The sequence below is a fragment of the Tyto alba genome, unplaced genomic scaffold (assembly GCF_018691265.1).
Source record: "Tyto alba isolate M040663 unplaced genomic scaffold, T.alba_DEE_v4.0 Super-Scaffold_14, whole genome shotgun sequence".
NCBI lineage: Eukaryota > Metazoa > Chordata > Aves > Strigiformes > Tytonidae > Tyto > Tyto alba.
In genome coordinates this window covers 30570964-30589030 of record NW_024881276.1, presented here as the reverse complement: position 1 = coordinate 30589030, position 18067 = coordinate 30570964, and positions in this window count along the sequence as shown.

Genomic DNA, 18067 nt, shown 5'->3' with positions numbered 1-18067 from the left:
TGACTTGTGTTGGTACATGGGTTTAGTTTGTTCAGCTTGCGTATTTTTGGTTTCTGACAGATGGGCAATAAATGGGCACACCAGTGTATGGAAATTGCTGTTCAGAACAAATTATTGTTACTTGATGTAATGATTCTTTTTGTCTTTGTACCAGCTGATGAAATACATGTGTGAGTCTTATTCAAGCTTGTTGAAATCTGAAATGTTTTTGAATTCAGTATAGTCCTTGTCATTTTACACACAATGAAATACAAATTTAACTGAATTTTAGTTAGCTTAAGCATTTAAAAAGTTTTACATAATGATACGTCTGTCATTTTCTTCTTGAAGTAACATTAAGTCTTGATCTTTGAAGATGTTAAGAATCCGAAATCTTGCTGAGTCTCCTAAATCAGTACCGTTGTGCATCATTATTGACAAAGAAAATGATTGACAACAATCATCCATAAAAATGTCATATTCCTGTTCTTTGATTATCTGTCTGCCTATCAGTATTTCTCTGACTCATTCAATAAAGATTGGTTATCACTTGCATATTATCACTCTCTAATTTACTAGTGTAATTTATGGGGCAACCATTTTTTTTACTAGAATTTTCTGAAATCCTGTGTTCCATAGAAAGCAAAACTAGTTTTCTTGCAATGTTTCATATATTGCTGTGGCTTTATATTCTTTATTAAAATAATACTGTATATGTTCACTCTGTATTTGCAATGTAGTTGGCATGCTGGGTAGCTCAACCTCACATCACAGGGAGGGATCTACTTGTTCTCTAAATGTTGGCATCAAATACAGGCCATGCTAAAATCAGATCCCTGAAATCAATAGGTTTTTGAGGGAAGAGGTTATTTCCCTCTCTCTGGCAGGATTAAACTTGTAGGCCTGGCACCTGAGAGTGTACTTGAGAGTTAAAATGATGCTTATGGATGCCTGTCTGTTCTTTTACACTTTGTAAACCTAAGTTCTACTGACAGACAGACCAGAGTGGAAACTTCATGGGACAGGGAGTGTTTTGCCTGCCTGCTTAGTGGAGTGTATCGGTGTGCAGAAGCTTTGGACAGCTAGCTTTCAGTTTGATTTTAAGTTCCACCGTAAGTATGCAGGTATAGTTTAATGATCTGAAGTAGAAAAAATGGGTTCTAACGTAGAAAAAGCTGTGAAGTTTAATAGCTGGTCACTTAAAGGTTGTCTCTTCCTTTGCGCTGTTGGAGTGATATAAGCGACCAAAGTAAAACAAGGTGATTCTGCAGGCAGCCTTCTGATGCAGACAGCTGGACCTGATGTTTGCACCTAAGATATTCTAGCTTTGGAGCTTTTTCTTGTATGGTCAGGGAGTACCAAGATTTGAGCCTGGTGTAAAATACTTCTTTCTGGCCAGAGGTTTACTTTTGAACTACTTATTGAGACAAGTTGGAGCAGGGGAAATTTATGGATTTTTGTCTGTTGTGAGCATTTAGATTTTTTATGCTCTGCCATGTTACTACTGTAAATTTGGCTTTAGTGTTAAAAAAATGGCTTTTTTCTACTGCTGATGAGACAATATTTAAAACTGCTGTTGATGGATATCTAACCACTGAGGGTGTGGCTTGTCTATAACTGATGCTTAGTGTAACATTTTATTTTAATATTTTGCAGACAGGAGGAAGTGTCTGCCTTTAACAAAATATCTTGGATAACAGTGTGGAAATGAGACTGCCTGCTATTCCCCTGCCTCCAGTGGATCTTGACTATTGCCCCTGTATTTACAGAGATTCCAAATCATACAGCAAGGTAATAAGGAGCTCACTTTGTAAGATCTCTGTGCAACTCCTTATTAAGTGAATGGAGGTTTTGCACTTGAATGTTTATGGGATAGAATATTAACTTGGTAGAAGACAAACCGCTGTTTAGGTTCTCTGTACAATCTAGACTTGCTTTTGCTGGTAGGCACATGAGAACAGACTTCCCACTTCCTCCATAGTTATCTCACCAACCTCTTCTGGTCTGATGTGGAGGCTGGCAAGATTGTAAGACTAGACATTGTGGGTGTAAGACTGAAGGTCAAACTATGTCAGAAATTATTTTCTCCAGTAATACTGTGGTGCTGCTGTCCATCAGAGGCACAGAGACTGCTGAGAGCTAGCAGCCATTAAATAAAGACTAATTAATTCTTTTGAAAAATTCAGTGTTTAACTGGTTTAAGAGATAATGTGACCATATGGAATTTAGGACACAGAGCAAGGAAACAGATACAGAAATACATATTGTATGTGATGGTTAATAGTCTGTCTTGCACATTATGGGGTTTATAAGAACAACTGTAACAAATGTGTTCACATCATCACATTTAAATTAATTACTCTGCACAATCAAAATCAAGTTGTTGTTTTAATTGGAAATCACAAATTTTTAGAGAATCGTTTATTTGGGAAAAAGCCTGCAGTTCTGAAGCAGCCACCATTCTGAGTTTGAGTCAATTTCTAGGCATGTGTGGAAGCCAATAGCAATAAAAAAAAAAAAATAGCAATCTCAAACTGTTCACCACTTCTACAGCCTCTGTCTCCTTCTGGTAACTTTGTGGTCCTAGTTCTTTGTCCCCTTTCTTGTTAGGTGTTTTCAAACAAACATTTTAATTTTGGATGCAATTAAATTTTACTTCAAAGGGTTTTTCCCACCCCTTGCATTAAGTGAGGCAAGAAGCAAAGAACTGTTTGTGTCCAAGTGGATAGGAATTATGTTTCTTGTTTTCTGTGTTTGCTTATTTAGCAGAAGAAAAATCGTACTACATGGTCAACAGAAGCAGAAAATGCTGTCTTTCTGAAACGAGCTTTCAGCTTACTGTGTTTCTTGTGAGTAAAGCCTGGGAACATTAACCTCTGCCAGCACTGATACCTATTTTGCAAAATCAGTTCTAAATGGGTTCAAACCCTGATGTTCTTATTTAAGTTCTGTGCTGCAGGGTTTCACTGAGATAAAGCTCCCACAGGTTTTGGTGATAGGTTATTACTGGCCTCACTTGCTTTGCTCTGTACTTTCTACTTGTTTCCTTTACTCTGTACTTAACCTCCTACTGGCATCTGTAGGTCAGAAGCTCTGGGGGCTTTGTCCTTCGTGATCATCACAAAATCCACGAAGCACACTTTAGGTCTCAAGTTTGTGCCGAACATCATGCACTGAAACAATAAGTAGCTGCCTATTGTTCCTTTTAGCCTTTCTCCTTCCATCCCCATATTATCTAGGGCAAAAGGGGTTCTGGATTTTAAAGTGATTTCTATTTGTGTATAGTCTGTTGGCAGCATACTGTATAATCTGTGTTTACAGTAACCCATTCTGTTGAATGTGTGTTCAAGTGCCTTATTTTATATAGTCTGTCAGGTGTTCAAAAAAATGTTCAGTCCTTTTTTTCCTCCACCATAATGAGTGAGACTTAAAAATCAAGAATGGTAGATATGCTTTGTAATTACTTTCTAGCTTGTGGAAGTTGGCTTTTCTGGTGTTTCTTCTTTTTTTTATTCTTTTATTTCCTCTTTTATTTTTTAACATCAAGGTGCTCATGTAGTCATCATGTAGTCACTACTTCAGAAGATGGGATTTAAGGCACCTAATTTCATGGGTGCAATAAAATTCTGGGTATCAGTGATACTTGATGTACTGTGGTATGTAACCATGAAGTATTTAAGACTGAGAAGGAATACGTAACTAACTTTTGAGCACTTCTGCTTTTGCAGTGTACTGGTAAAAATTTCTAGTCAGATTATACTTGTGGGTGGAGAAAAAAATCTTGTGCAAGAGACAACAATTCTTAGGCCTAAGTTTTTTAAGATGTGGCAGTAGGTAGGCATCTCAGGCTTCATGGGAGATGTGTGGACAGACTGCTGAGATTAATTTGATTCAGGTGCATATTTTTAATAGGGTTCTATGGTGCTGCTGCAGCTCAACACCACAGTAGAGAGGTGAAAATGTCAGGTCCTCTGAAATTCTACTAAAGATCCCTAAGAGGGATTTGAACACTTTTCCTTGGTACTATTGAGAAGTACTAGTGTCACAATCCTCATTTGTGGCATCTATTTAGCTTTTCAGGTTTCACCATGTTGATCTTTGGAACACAGGATAAGAAAGACTTTCTTGGCCACTGGCTGCAGCTGCTTCCAACTGAAGCAAATAACATTATCTGATTAAGATACACCTGAAAGCAGAGCTTTGTGTCTGTCCTTCCCCACTCTACAAACATTATAGAGGTGTTTGAAAATGTGGTGGCTCTGAACTTTAGGAAGAAGCTTTCACCTTCCAGATGTAATTTCTTCACATTAAGTCTGTAGGCACTAGTTCTTTGTTCACTACTATCTCTAGAGCAAATAATTCTTCACTAGCTTTACTCCTTAGATATAAAATTCTTTGTTTTGTTTTGTTTTACTTCTCTTACAGTCCCTTGTAATGGCCAGAAGATGGCACTTATGTACACACTAAGAAGGGGTAAATGAGGCTAATGTAATTTATCTTTGCTCAAATTGTGTTTGGAATGGCAGTAAATATCTTGGGCAAATGATAACTCACAGGATAAAAGATCACTTTGATCGCATAGCACATGAGGGGCACAGATTCAAGAACAAAGTCCAGGAACTTGTTATTCCACATAGAAACTCTTTATATCCTAATTCAGTAATAAGGATCTGATATGTCCCGAATTCAGAAGGCAACCATCAAACAAAAATCCTGTGTGTTGGGTTTTTTGTTTGTTTCTTTTTGAAGGGAATAATCTAAAAGCAGTTTCTAGCATTTTTTTTTCTATTCCAGCTGAGATTTTGTGCTTCATTGTAGGACTTGGTCTAAAGATGATCTTCCACTGAAATAGCTTTATCACCTGTGTTGTTTTTTGTACTTGCCCTTCCTCTCCAATTATGGTATTTATATCCTTTTTGGAGACTGAGTTGTACTCTTCTCCAGCATAACTAACTTTCCATACAGATTTGTGATAAGCCATCCAAACATGAACCTTTTTATCCTAGTATAACTGTCAAACATCTGAGGCATTGTTTTAACAAGACTAGTTTAGGGCAATACAGCTCTTCTGTGTAGTGGGGTTTGGAGGGATGGAGCTCTGAACTTGCGTGTAAGAGATGGGGGCGGGGGGGAGGGTACAAAGTGGCTGCAACTCATCTAGGCAGTTTCCCAAGGCTGTCGGTGTATTTTTGTGCAGATCATGGGGTCCATCTAAATTGGAGCAGAAACTGAAGTGGTTTGTCTGGCCCCCTGTGTGTGGGGTAGTGCTGCCTAAATTTCCTGGACTTGTGCCTGTGACAGTCAGGGGGTGAGGATCCAGCTTCCCTATAGCCCTGCTCTTCAAATAAATCTTCTATCTGGGTCTGCCAGGGGTTTGATGTAGTGAGTTCATTATGCCAACAGGCATGATGACCCCTCATGACTTTCTGTCCCTTTCACCTGCTGTTGCCCACAGCCTTCTTCCCCCTACCATTTTTTATCACTGATTTATTTTCAGGATTCACTTCCAGACCTTTTGCTTTGCTCTCTGTATAAGCAGTAGACATTGTTATGGAGAGTGCTAGCTTCGTCCAAACTTCCCCAGCCTGAGAATCCTGTTTCAGTCAGAAAACTAAGTGTAAGAGCAACTTGAAAACCTATTTCATTTACGTTTTCATAAAATGTTCCTTTGTAAGAAAATCATAGTATATTATGTACCCACACACATGCATACTGCACCATGGCCACTAACAAACTTATTTTCTACATTGCATGCAGAAGGATTGTTGCAGAGTAGAGTTCATCCACTGGCTCTGGTAGTATGTTTTGTGATTCAAGACTAAATTCAGCTGTATCAAACCCCAGCCCAGGTTTTGAAGATCCACATCCAAGTGCTAAGCCCCTAAGCAATCCAAAGGGCTCATGGGCCTTGTGAAGTCTGAAGAATGCAATCAGCAGTCTGGGAAGGGAAAGCAATTGGAAAAATACCTCTGGTGTTGATTGTATGCCAACGTCAAATACTCGACAACTGGCAGGAGAGAAAAGATTATGAGCTGTGAAAGGAGGAAGGACTGCAAGGAGCACTAGGGGTGGGCTGGCTGGCTGCATCTGAACTGGCTGTGGGTCTGTAAGTGCTGGAGTCCTGGCTCGCCCATGGTCCAGAACAAGGTCTTAGCTGGTGTGAGGCACAATTCTTATCCAGACTGCATGCTTTCACTTATTTTTTTGTGTGTGGAAACTAGGCCTCAGTAGTTCTCTAACAGGATGGCTGCAGGTACTTGGCAGTGAGATAGAAGCCTTCTGCTGCTGTTTTGCACTGTCCAACTGCATGGGTCATAGGCTTCCAGCAGTTCTTGGCAGTGTGAGTGTACCTGCTACTAAATGCACGTGTAGCACCATGCTGCCTTTGACCGTGAACTGTTAGCTGAACTGTTACATGCTTCATTTGCAAAACTCAGAGGTTTTCTGGCAAAGTAGAAATACAGTCATTTCAAATATAAATAATTAGCAGAACAGACCCTGCCAAGATAAACGTTAGTCTGCATGTGTGAATCTTGCCCTACTTAAAGAGAGAAAACAAGTTACATGATGGTTATGTTGTTTCATGTGCTACTCCAAAAAACTCTAGTAATATGGAGAGAGGGGTGTTGTAAGACCCTGAGTTACATATAACTGAGATCTGGATGTAAGATACTGTGGGAGTCAGGAGGCCTGGCTTCTTTTTGAGCTGTCCTACAGCATCCTTGTGTTGCTGCTCAGCTGCTTGGCCGTGGCACCTCTTATTTCAGATGTGGGTGGTGGTGCCTCTCAGAAGTCATTGCTCATTTTGAGGTCCAGCAGGCTTAACGTTTATGAAGCAAGTAAAGGACTTCATGTAGTCTATTGCAAGAGGACATGAAACATCAGTACACATCAGTTTGTACTTGACTCTGCTTAATATGTCATGAGGTACATTTACATTTCATTGGATAGAGAAAAACTGCTTCTGAACCCATTAACTGAAATTAAGTCTATCACAATAACACTATACTGTTGAGGTGAAACTTTCTGATAATTGCATATCTTCCTACAAAGCATATGTAGGTTGTTTTAACTTACACACACACAAAAAATCCTGTTGTGTGCATGTGAAGTCAGTGCTTGCTCATGCTGGGTGCTTGTCAATCGGGTCTGCAGCTGGAAGCCCTGTATTTTTCTGCAAAAAAGCAGTAGATAATTTGGTGTCAGTGTAAATTCCTGCCGGTGTGTCACATAGCACACCTAGGCGTCCTGTCACTGTGGCTGAGGGGGAAATTCAGCCTATATACTTTGCTTGGACAACAAGAAGGTTCTAGTTAGGGAGGTGGGTTTTTTGGTTGCTGAAGCTCCTAAAATAGTTGAAGAGCACTCTTGAAATCCTACCGTGAACATAGAGCGATCCTTGGTTACTTGGTGGAGGCACTACAGGCAGCCATCCCTGGCCCGAGTGCTAGCACATGAAGCTCTTGAGCATGGTAACGCCTGCAGAGTGCTAGAAACTCTGGAGGATGTCCATCAGCTGTGCTTGCTGTTCACAGGGATGGCAAACATTACTTTCAAGGGCTGTCTCAAAGCCCTAGTCAAAAAACGAGAGACAAAATCATTTCCAAAAGCACTCGGGAGCCTGTCCTACAGGTGTCCACAGGAGTGGACCGGATGGCCAAGTGCTGCCCTATGTCTGTGCCCAGGTATGTGTGTAGGGGGAGGCAAGACAGGCAGCTGGGGGAGGGTCGCTTGTTGGATGTCCCAGTGCCATCCACCTGCTAATACCACCAGCAGTTCCGTGTGCAGCGTGGAGGTGGGGAAGCAGCCTCAGAGTCCCTCCATCACCTTCCTGGCCAGGTGCAGCCCAACTCATCCCGTGGTTGTGGGTGCACATGGTGCTTAGCCCCAAACCTTTCCACATCTCATGGAAGCAAAGAAGTCATTGGGGTTTTTCAATATCTTCATTTTTAATTTCCTGTTAAACAAGAGCAGTGTTCCTCTATGTTGTCCTGTTCCTCTGCAGACTCATTACAGGTTTGTGCTATCTTGCCTTCTGAGAGCTTGCCATGGCTCTATAGTCTGACAATATTTGGGTTTCTGCACTTGCTCTGCTGTTGCTATGCGACCAACCACCAACATCAATTTGCATGACCCTTTTCTCGGATGATATTAATATGCAGGAATTAGTGCCAGCTGTAGTTGCCGATGTAACCATTTGCAATCAACCACCTCTTCCTTGCCTACCTATTGCCTCCGGTATTGCTTGAAGTGAGTTACTGTATGCTGTTTGGTATTGGGTAGTGTGTAAGAATTAAATATTGACAGAATGGGGGCATTAATGCCATGAGGTTGTCCTCGCTTACTGGAAACAGGAAAACACTCAAGGACAGAAAATAAGAGCATGGCCAAAGGTTTGTGTGACGAGCCCTTATAAACAACTGAAAGTTAGAAGGCCACTTAAAAAAAAATAATCTTTGGGACACTAGATGGGCAATTCAAACACTTGTGAAATCTAATTATGTTTTTGTAGCATATAAAGAAGCCTTTCTGGGGAACCATTAAACGCTCTGTCCATCCTTATGGTGGTAGCACAATCTGCAGGGTGGATTTTTCAGAGGCAGAAGTAGCACTTAGGCATTTGATTCTTATTGACTGTCAATGGCAATTTAGTACCTGATGGCTCTACCTGCCTTTGAAAAATCTCTTCCATAGCAGAAGGATTTTGTTTGCTTGTTTTTTCTGTAGTTTGTTTTTGTTATTTTTGTTTGTTTTTTGTTTTGGGTTTTGTTTTTGTTTTTTTCCAAACCAGAACAGTGTTGTTGGAAAGCACTGGTTAGCACTGTAGAGTGCCCCATGGGCTAGCTACCATCCCCCCCCAGCACTGCCACACATCTCCTTGACCAAAGCATTTTGGCTGGCATTTTCAGATGGGCTCTGGCTTGTGGCATCTTTTTTTCAGGCCATTCTCAATATCCTTTATATTTTTAGAGGTGCCATTTGTACTCTAGATGTAGATGGCATGTATGGTGAAGGTGTGTGCATTATACTTTGAATGAACATGAAGTTTGTTAACATTTTATTTAAATTACTAAGAAAATTAAGATCATGTAATTATGCGTTTGGTACACGTTTCTGGGTTTTTGAGTAACCTTGGCTTTAATCTGTCACAGGATGACATATTTATATTCGTTGTTATTGCTTAAGCAATTGAGTGAAACTTTGGCTATTGAGAGTCAAAACCTTTAACCCCCTCAAGTAGTAAAGCTTAAATATAAAAATCATCCTATTACATCAATAGGGTTACTTATTGTCCTGGTTTGGGCTGAAATAGAGTTACTATTCCTTTTCGGGGACTAGATGAGTGCTGTGGTTTGGATTTAGCTTTGGGTTTGGTATGAGAAGAATGCTGATAGCACACTGATGTTCTCAGCTGCTACTGAGACTTCAAAGACCCTCTGACTCCTCATGTCCTGCCCGTGCACAAGGGCACAGGGAGCAGGGAGGGAGCACGGACAGAGCACCTGACCCAAATTGGCTGTTGAACTATTCCATACCATGGAACGCCATGCTCACTATAGAGAGGAGGGGTGGTGGGGAAGGGGCTCTCTCTCTCTCGCTTCTGGGATCGCGATTGCAGGATCTTGGTATCTCGGGGTCGCTGGCCGGGAACGGGCTGGGTATTGGTTAGCGGGTGGTGAGCAATTACATTGTGCATTGCCTGTTTATATATTTCCTTTTTTTTCTATCAACATTATTGCTCTCGTTTTATTGCCATTATTAAACTGTTCTTATCTCAGCCTGCGAGTCTCCCTTCACGCCTCTAATCCCTCCCCCATTCCCAGGTGGGGAGGGGGAAGGGTGGGTGACCAGCTGCAGTGGTTGGTTGTCAACCAGGCTCAAACAATGACACTTATAAAAATATACTTCTGTAAAAATGGACTCGTTTTTATTAGTATGCTCTAAATATATTTATGTAGGGCTTTGATCCACTTAAAACTACTTACTCCATTTGTTTCAAGATAAAGATATATTTTTTTCATCATTTGTATTTCTTATATTATTGTATTTTAGGGGACAGACTAAAGGAGTGCTTATATCATACCTGTAAGTGATTCAGAATGCTGCAGTGCCCTTAACTAGGTATTTCATTATGTAGCAAGAAGAGTATAATCTTCACTGTCTGTCAGTCATTTGATTGGTTTTTCATACCCACTTTGACTGTCTGGTACAGTAAAACTCTTTGCTATTTATGTGAGGGGCTTGCAGGATTGTTGGCATCAGAAGCCAGCTGACGATGAGAAGTATGACTGGTCACTCATCACACTCACTTTTCCTGCTCCATCGCTGGTCCTTCAGGTGCCAGCAAGCAGCTGGAAGTGCCCTGGGTCCTGCAACTGAACATTCCTGCAACATCAAGCTTGTTACTGATGGCTTGTACCAGAGCAGCAATTTTAAGCCATGACAGTATCTGTTCTGAAGGGTTAGAAATTTCACACAATATAATGCAGGTACGGGAAAGGTCTGCCTTGGAAAAATAGGATATGCCTTATGTTGTATGGAGCCATCCGTAGTTTTCTCTCTGTAAATCATTTATCTCTTTGCTGCCCACTCAGCTAACACTTTTCCATGTTCTCATGGTTTGTTTCACAGAAGTCACTGCATCTGAGGCTTTGTGAAATTTCAGTTACTTGACCGAGGGGGTGAGCAGCTGATTTACTGGGCCCCTCCCAATGCCATACGAAATGTACGTAAGTAAAGAGAAGGGCACAAGGTCACCAGAGGTTAGATCTCTTATTTTCCATAAATGAGATAGATATCCCTAATTGAAAGGTAGATGAAGCAATTGAGCTGTTGTCACTTTTCTAATATTTTGTGCCAAATTCCACATATGCTCAGGAGCTCAGAACCTTTGTAACAAGTAAACCAAGAATTTCTGCATTGTGACTGTGTACTAAATGACATGGTATTTAAATATATCCCTGGATTCATCACATAAACACAACTTTGTCTCGTTTGTCCTTCACTGATCCATGTTTTGCAGTTTCTCATCTTCATTGTAAGTTTGCTTCTCTCTCCCTTTGCATTTTCTAATGACAAGCTTGGGACTAGTTCTTCAATCATCTTCTACAATAAGTGAAACTGGGTTTGTCAGGAGATAAAATATTTTATTAGATGAATGGATATAGCTGGAAGAAACTCCAGACGAGCTAGTGAAATCTGATCAAACTGTATCAGTTGATTGAATGAAAAGTCATGTGCCTCCCTATAAATGATGCTTTACTTCACTTTTCTACTGTCCCCATTCTAACAACATAACTTCCAGTTCTGATGGTGACACTTTCTCTTGATTCTCCCCAGAGAATCTGGTTCATTACAAAAGAATGATTCTAATTTATGGTTTGTAATGCCAGATGGGCTACTGTGATGCTCTAGCCCTCTTTCCTGTTTGACACACAGCATCAGGCTTCTTCCTGTTTGAAATACAATGTCTTTTAGAAAAACATCTGATTTTGATTTAAAGAATTCCAAAGGAGACTTCGCCATAATGCCTCACTGGGTTGCTGTGGTGGTTAATTACTCTCCCTGTTAAATATATGTGTCTTATTTTATAGCTTGAATTTGTCTAGATTCAGCTTCCAACCACTGGATCTCATTATAGTTTTGTCTATGAGCCTGTTTCATACTTAGACATATAAACTATGAGCGATCACCTGTAAGGAACAGAAGCAACTGATGCCTCAAACATTCCTTGACACAGAAAGCCTCAAGGACAAGTTGTGGCCTTTGTGATTAGTCTAAGGAATGCTGTCCAAGGAAGTGGCTCCAGGTCCCTGCTGCTGTACTGCCAAATTCCTTAGATAAATCTCAAAGGAAACTATATGTTCAGGCCAAAAAGGCTGATAAGCTAAAGGCTGGACAGCTACCCAAGGGAAAAAAAACTGAGGAACACTACCTCCTCTCTCCTGGAAGTGAGTTCATGTAATACCTGCCTCTCTTTGTCTATTATGCTAATCAGCTGATAAAATGAACTTAAAAGGCCACAGAAAACTTTGCTGGGTGTGCACTTACCACCCAAGATAACCAGACCTGAGACAATTCTGGAACTTGGAGTGGTGAACCAGACTCTCTGTCCTTTCTTGTTCTTTTCTTTCTTATAGATTTATCAATAAGAGACCACATTGCTTACTATCCTTTTCCAAGCTTAAGTTGTTTCTACCACAAGTAAAACACTTTAGCTGGTCATTTGGTGCTGTTTCACCTTAATTTAACCCAAGGGGATCACAGAATCTTTATGACTCTCTGGGCTCCCAGTCAGAGTTGTAACCACGTCCTCCCTTTGCTAAGCTTAAAGGGACCAGGTTCTTCCACTATAAAGTGTATTATTTAGGTTTTCAGTCTCATAGCCCTTTACTGAATTTTATTCACTTTACCAACTTACTCCCTGAATTGTGGAAAGCAGAACCAAATGCAGATTTCCAGATGGGATTACAGGAGTGCAGAATACTCTGATCATTTAGCAGCTTTTTTCTTTACTCCTCCTTGGTTTTCCTTTGTGTATGCATTTATGGGCCACATTTTAAATGAACTAAGATATTATTTTTGATATGCAGAAATACCCATCCAGGGCCTGAGTCACGTTACCTCTTTTGGCCATTTAAGTTAAGAGCAGACAGGGAGTAGCAGGGTCTGAAAGTGATATCAAAGCCAACGTTTTCATGAGTAATTCTTCTTCCCTGCCAAGTATTTCATGATACTTAGCATTCATCATCCAGGTAGATAAATCAGTGCTGATTCCAGGGAGAAAGTATGTGTTTGCTATAGAAACAGGTGTGGAAATGAATAGCCTACTGGGTTTTGTAATAATCGATCTGATATCCTGACATATTCAAACACATCTTTGAGTGATTCTGTAACCTCATGTAAATATAAAAATCCAGAACTACTTTTTTTTCCTCTGTGTGTGGTTTTTTTTTTTTTTTTTTTTTCCTCTATTTCTCTAGAAAGTCTACTGGTAAAAAATGAAAAAGCTTTATTTGTACCCAGCAGGAACTGGCATTCAGTTTTCCATTGAAGGATTTACAGGGATGTGTTGACTATAACCTCTGCAGAAAATAGTAGCACTTTTACACCCAAAATGGATTAGGTCATTCCATACATGTTTAGGGCTTCATTTGTAAAACTTTCTCGGTAGGACTGCTCTGATTTTGTTAAACAGGAGTGTTCATTTGGGCATGGATTACCTAAATAAAGAAATGTTTGAGAGATCATGTATGCTCAGAGCTAGACTAAATGACCTGTACAACCCTAACCTAAAAAAACCCCACATAAACCAGAAGGGAAGGACAGAAAGAGCTAAGACTTATTTTCAAGCCAACTTCATGATTTTTGAAGGCTTGAGTAATGATTTTTAGATGCTCGGATTAGCATTACTGAGTGTGGGCCAGCTCTGCAGGTGAGTTGGCTGAGGAATCAGATGGGAGTGCAAAATCAGCCCTCATGGCGGTGCTGGGGGGCTGATTTGAGTCTGCAGCTTCAGGATCTTCATGTGGAGACAAGGCTGGAGCCAAACACAACCTGTCTCCAAAACCGTTATCTCAGTACACTCAAAGTTTAGGATTTCAGCAGGGGTGCCCAGGACTATGAGGATGTTTTGGACACCTCCTGGTGGTGGAGCCAGCTGCCTGTTGTTGAGGGGTTTGAAAAGACACATCTGGTGTTGGTGCCAAATCTAGGGTGCTGTGGATGCTTTATCCAGACCCTGTAGTTGCTGCAGGGGAGCTTTGTGCAGTGCCAGCTGCTGAGCACCATGCCCTGCTGAACGGCTGTGGTTACAGCTGCCAGGCAGGCCACGGGTGAAGAAACTGCTGTTTTCTGCTGAGCTTGGTAGTTTGCCAGCCACTTTAACAGTCTGTGCAACTCTCCTTCTGCTAACACTTGCCAACTCCTATCCTGTCTCTCCCTGTGCATTTGAAGCAAAACCTCCTGTGGCTTTAGTGAGACCAGAACATGAGTGGCCACAGCAGCAGCCAAACTGGGAGCTGGGGGCGAGAAATCCATCTCTACTGAGGACACCAGTGAGAGAAAGGGCAAGAAAACGTCATGGAAAAGATTAATTCACCAACTTATCCTTTTTTTTTTTTTTTTTTTTTTTTTTCCTGTTGAGGGGAAAATTAGAGACATGGACAAATGGTTTAAACCATCATTTGTCCCAGAGCTCCTACTGGTTTGTGTTCTTTGAACCAACATGATAGCAGATTTGGTCTTGTTGCTAATACTTCTGAGACTGAAAAATAAGCGAGAAAGAAAAAATAACCTGGGGAGAATCAGAAAATAAATGGGAGCAAACATCCCTTTAACTATGAAGCAAGCATTGTTCAGGTAGGCTGCTTCTGGCCACGTTCCCTCTGAGGGAGTTGGGGGTGGCTTCTGAAGTAGCTGCTGCTTGCTGCCACAGCATGGCACTCTCAGACACCCAAGCCAGAAACCAGGATTTGAGGGCAACATGTAGCTGTGCAGAAAGGGAACCATGCACCATTGAGAGATTTGGTTGTGGACTAAAACACACGTGGGATGCAAATGAGCTTTGGAAAGAAGGCCAAAACAATATGGTTGACAAAAAAAAAAATCATACTGCAGGAAACTTTCAGGTAGTTTACAAAATAATTACACAAGAATATCATGTATGAGTTACAATATCGAGAGAGAGGTTCCTTGTAAAATACACAGTCCCTGCATACCATGTGTTTCCAGGTACCAGTTCCTGTGTCGATTCTGATGCTCTAAATCCAAGATCACCAGTTTGGACCAGTGAAACAGCGTAGCTTGGACTAAGGCTGCAGGAGGAATTTCCTTTTCTCCTCTGCTAAGCGCTATCTTGACAGCTGAGACCAGCCAGAGAGCTTTTGCTGACACACCCTGAATTTGAACATCTGGACAGTGTAAGCTCTGCTTTCTTTGTGAAACATCCTCAGCTCAGGAATTTACTTCTCCCAGTGGCCTAACAGAGCCGATGTCCATTGACCTTCAGGGCACAACGTAAGGCCCATCTGTTTTCTCAGATTTTTGCCTGAGGGTCTGGCAGGGAGGCTCATGGTTAACATGTCCTGTGAGAGTGTGTGCAAGATGAACAGTGGCCAGCCTGGTATGTATTTGGTTTTTTGAACAATGTGTATGTGTTCAGATCTTTACATGGAAATGGAACAAAATCATTTTACCTTACAGGCATTTTACAATAAATAAATTTATTGAAATAAATAAACCCCTCAGATTTTAGTAACTGTGCTATGAGGGTTCTTCATGCCTGAATGAGAAAGTGATCTCTCCCAGGTTGTCTGTTCTTGATCCTGCAAACAAAGCATGTCACAACTACCTCCATGACAACAGACTGGCATATATTATATGCTCAGGATTAAACCAACACTGAATCATTAAACAGAAGAAGCCCATGTGACAGAAAGCCCTTATTAACACTAAAGGAATTTCAAGGTAACAAACACACACGTTTCTTTTATCTTCTTTTTTTTTTTTTTTTTAGTTCAGTCTAGTTAGTCTGTCTTTTAAGCGCACAAAGGAAGAAACTGTAAGCTTAGCATCAAACTGAGATACCTGTTGATTGAAGTATCTGTGGGCTAAATGGAGAGTAGTAGGTTAAGCAGGTACTAATTAACTCATGGAGGCTTTTGCCATAGTTATAAAGCCTGGTGGGAATCAGAAGATGACAAAAACCTGTTAGAAAGTACCCTAGGTCACAAAGGGATCGTACTGTGTTCCAACCAAAAAACTTTGACTCTGCATAATCATCTGTTTCCACTTGAAATCGGATGCCTTCCTCTAAGTCACCCCTCCGTTCACCTATGCTCAGCATGGCTGCCTGCTTCCTGTGCAGCAGCATCACATCCTTCCTTATGTTGTTTCTGCTTCCACCGCTCATCCTCTACACCTGCTTCAGCCTTTCAGTGTTAGCAGCACTCTAGAAGCAAGGATCAAAAGCCAGATCTTTGCCTTTTTACTTGCATGAGCTGTCCGATTAAAACATGAATCTCTTAAAGAAAAAACCTGGGAAATGGTCCCATACTTATTCTCATGTTTGTAGAATGCTGGGCACCCCTTTCTTTTCGCAAGTTAAGAATAGTCCCATATAGATTTTTACGCTAATTGTGAATTGTTATAGATTTCAGATACTGAGTCCTATTTAGGTAAAATCACACAAACAGGATTCCTAATTTAAAATTGAATTAATTTATTATTAAGCTAATATCACTTGGGAAATGTTTTGAGGCTCTACCAGGTCCTGAATGCATGCCAAAGTATTCACCTGTAAAAAACTGTGCACTTCATAACTGGGTTTCCCAGCTCTGAATTTTTGACGTGGTTTCAATAGTTAGGGGAGTTGCATACAAAGACATAACTGCAGCAAGCTAACCACGATTTGCAAATGAGATTTGCAATAATCATGCAGCACATCTACCCATGTACAAAGCAAGACACTTGGAAAATTGATGTTTTCAATTGCAAAGCACCAAGATGAATTTTCATAGCTTAGTACCAGACTGCATTCATTTAAAGAGTTTTAATATGATTAAATGTGTATGGGTAATTAACATCAAGTATACTAACAAGATTTGTATTTGTAGCAGTTTTATAACGGGATTTGTGTGCAACGGTCAGAATGACGGCTGACTGAACTTTATTTCCTTGCCACTCTCTGTGGTCGGGAAGATGCTCATTCCTGTTGTATTTTTCATCGGTGAAGTGTTTCCCAAGTTAACCGGCTACATATCTAGTACGTTATGATCCTATGGGAACCTGTTTATTAACAGTGTGGAGGACAGTTGTTACTCTGCCTCTCTTAAGCACTGAGGAAGCCTGGTCCAGAGCTGGGATGTGCAGAGCTGCTGTACGTAACACCCAGGTAACTTGAGCTAAAGCCAGCCTGAGCTGAACTGCAGGCGGGTGTCCAACTGCGCCTGGTGCTCCCAGTCCTGCTGCGCACCTCCGTGCAGCAGCCTTCACGTACCTTGAAGGGAGGAGCTCAGGTGGTCGGGTAGGAGCTGGAAGGAACACGACTGGCTCAGTCCCCACACGCATCTGGCTGATGAGAATAGACGCCTCGCTGCTCGTGTCCCTGGAGGAACAGCCTGCAGCAGGGCTAAAGCAGAGCGAGCAGTCAGTGAGCGGTTTGCCCTGAGCACTTTAGATCTTGTCCCTAAGTAGTCGCCCTCCCATAGGCCTTATGTACAGAGTGCATATCTGTGACAGTTTTGTGATGGTGTAACGTGTACTTTTACCCCTGTAAAACTGCCTTCCAGCGATTCATTCTGTCATCAAAAATTATTTCAGGCCTAAGCAAAACATAGAAAACTTAGTTCGGAGGTGAATCCCTGGATGTAAACAAGGTGTTTGGAACATTTCTTGCAAGAAAGCATTTAAATAGCTGACTTTGAAAAAAGAGTGATCACTGTAGGTGCAAGCACACCGCAGACATAGGCTGATGGTTCTCGGGCAGCAGCAACAATGGGAAAAGCACCAATCTTGTATTACACTCTGTGGTACTGGGATAGTTTCTGACTTATTGCCAAGAAAAAGGGGAAGAGTAAGGAGGTACAATCTTAAGGCTTGAGGGCATCTTGATTCTGAATTTCCATTGTGGCAGGCAGGTTACTTGCTTGAATGTTGTCTGGCATGACGCTGGCAGGATTGTTTGGACTAGCGTCAGTCTCTACTGGAATGTAAAGCTTTATTTCAAATACATGTCCATCTTCATTCTCATTATGCCTTTAAATCGCTCTTAGAGCACAATAGCAGCATGCCAGTCTGCCACCATGGAGTGACCCAAGATGTCCACTGAAGGGGCTTTCTCAGCATTCGTAATACCCTACACCTTTTTCTGCATAATGCACTAATTCCAGAGATTCACAAAAGTCTGATTTCCTTTTTCTTTACGTGTCATCCATCACTGATATCTAAAGGCTTTTGAAAATATGAAGTATTTCACATAGGCATAATTATACAATACTCTTGTGTTATATGTAAATGGAACTTAAATTTAAGTTCCTAAATTTTATGACACCATGCACTACAAGGAGGTTTCACAGCAGTTTAATTT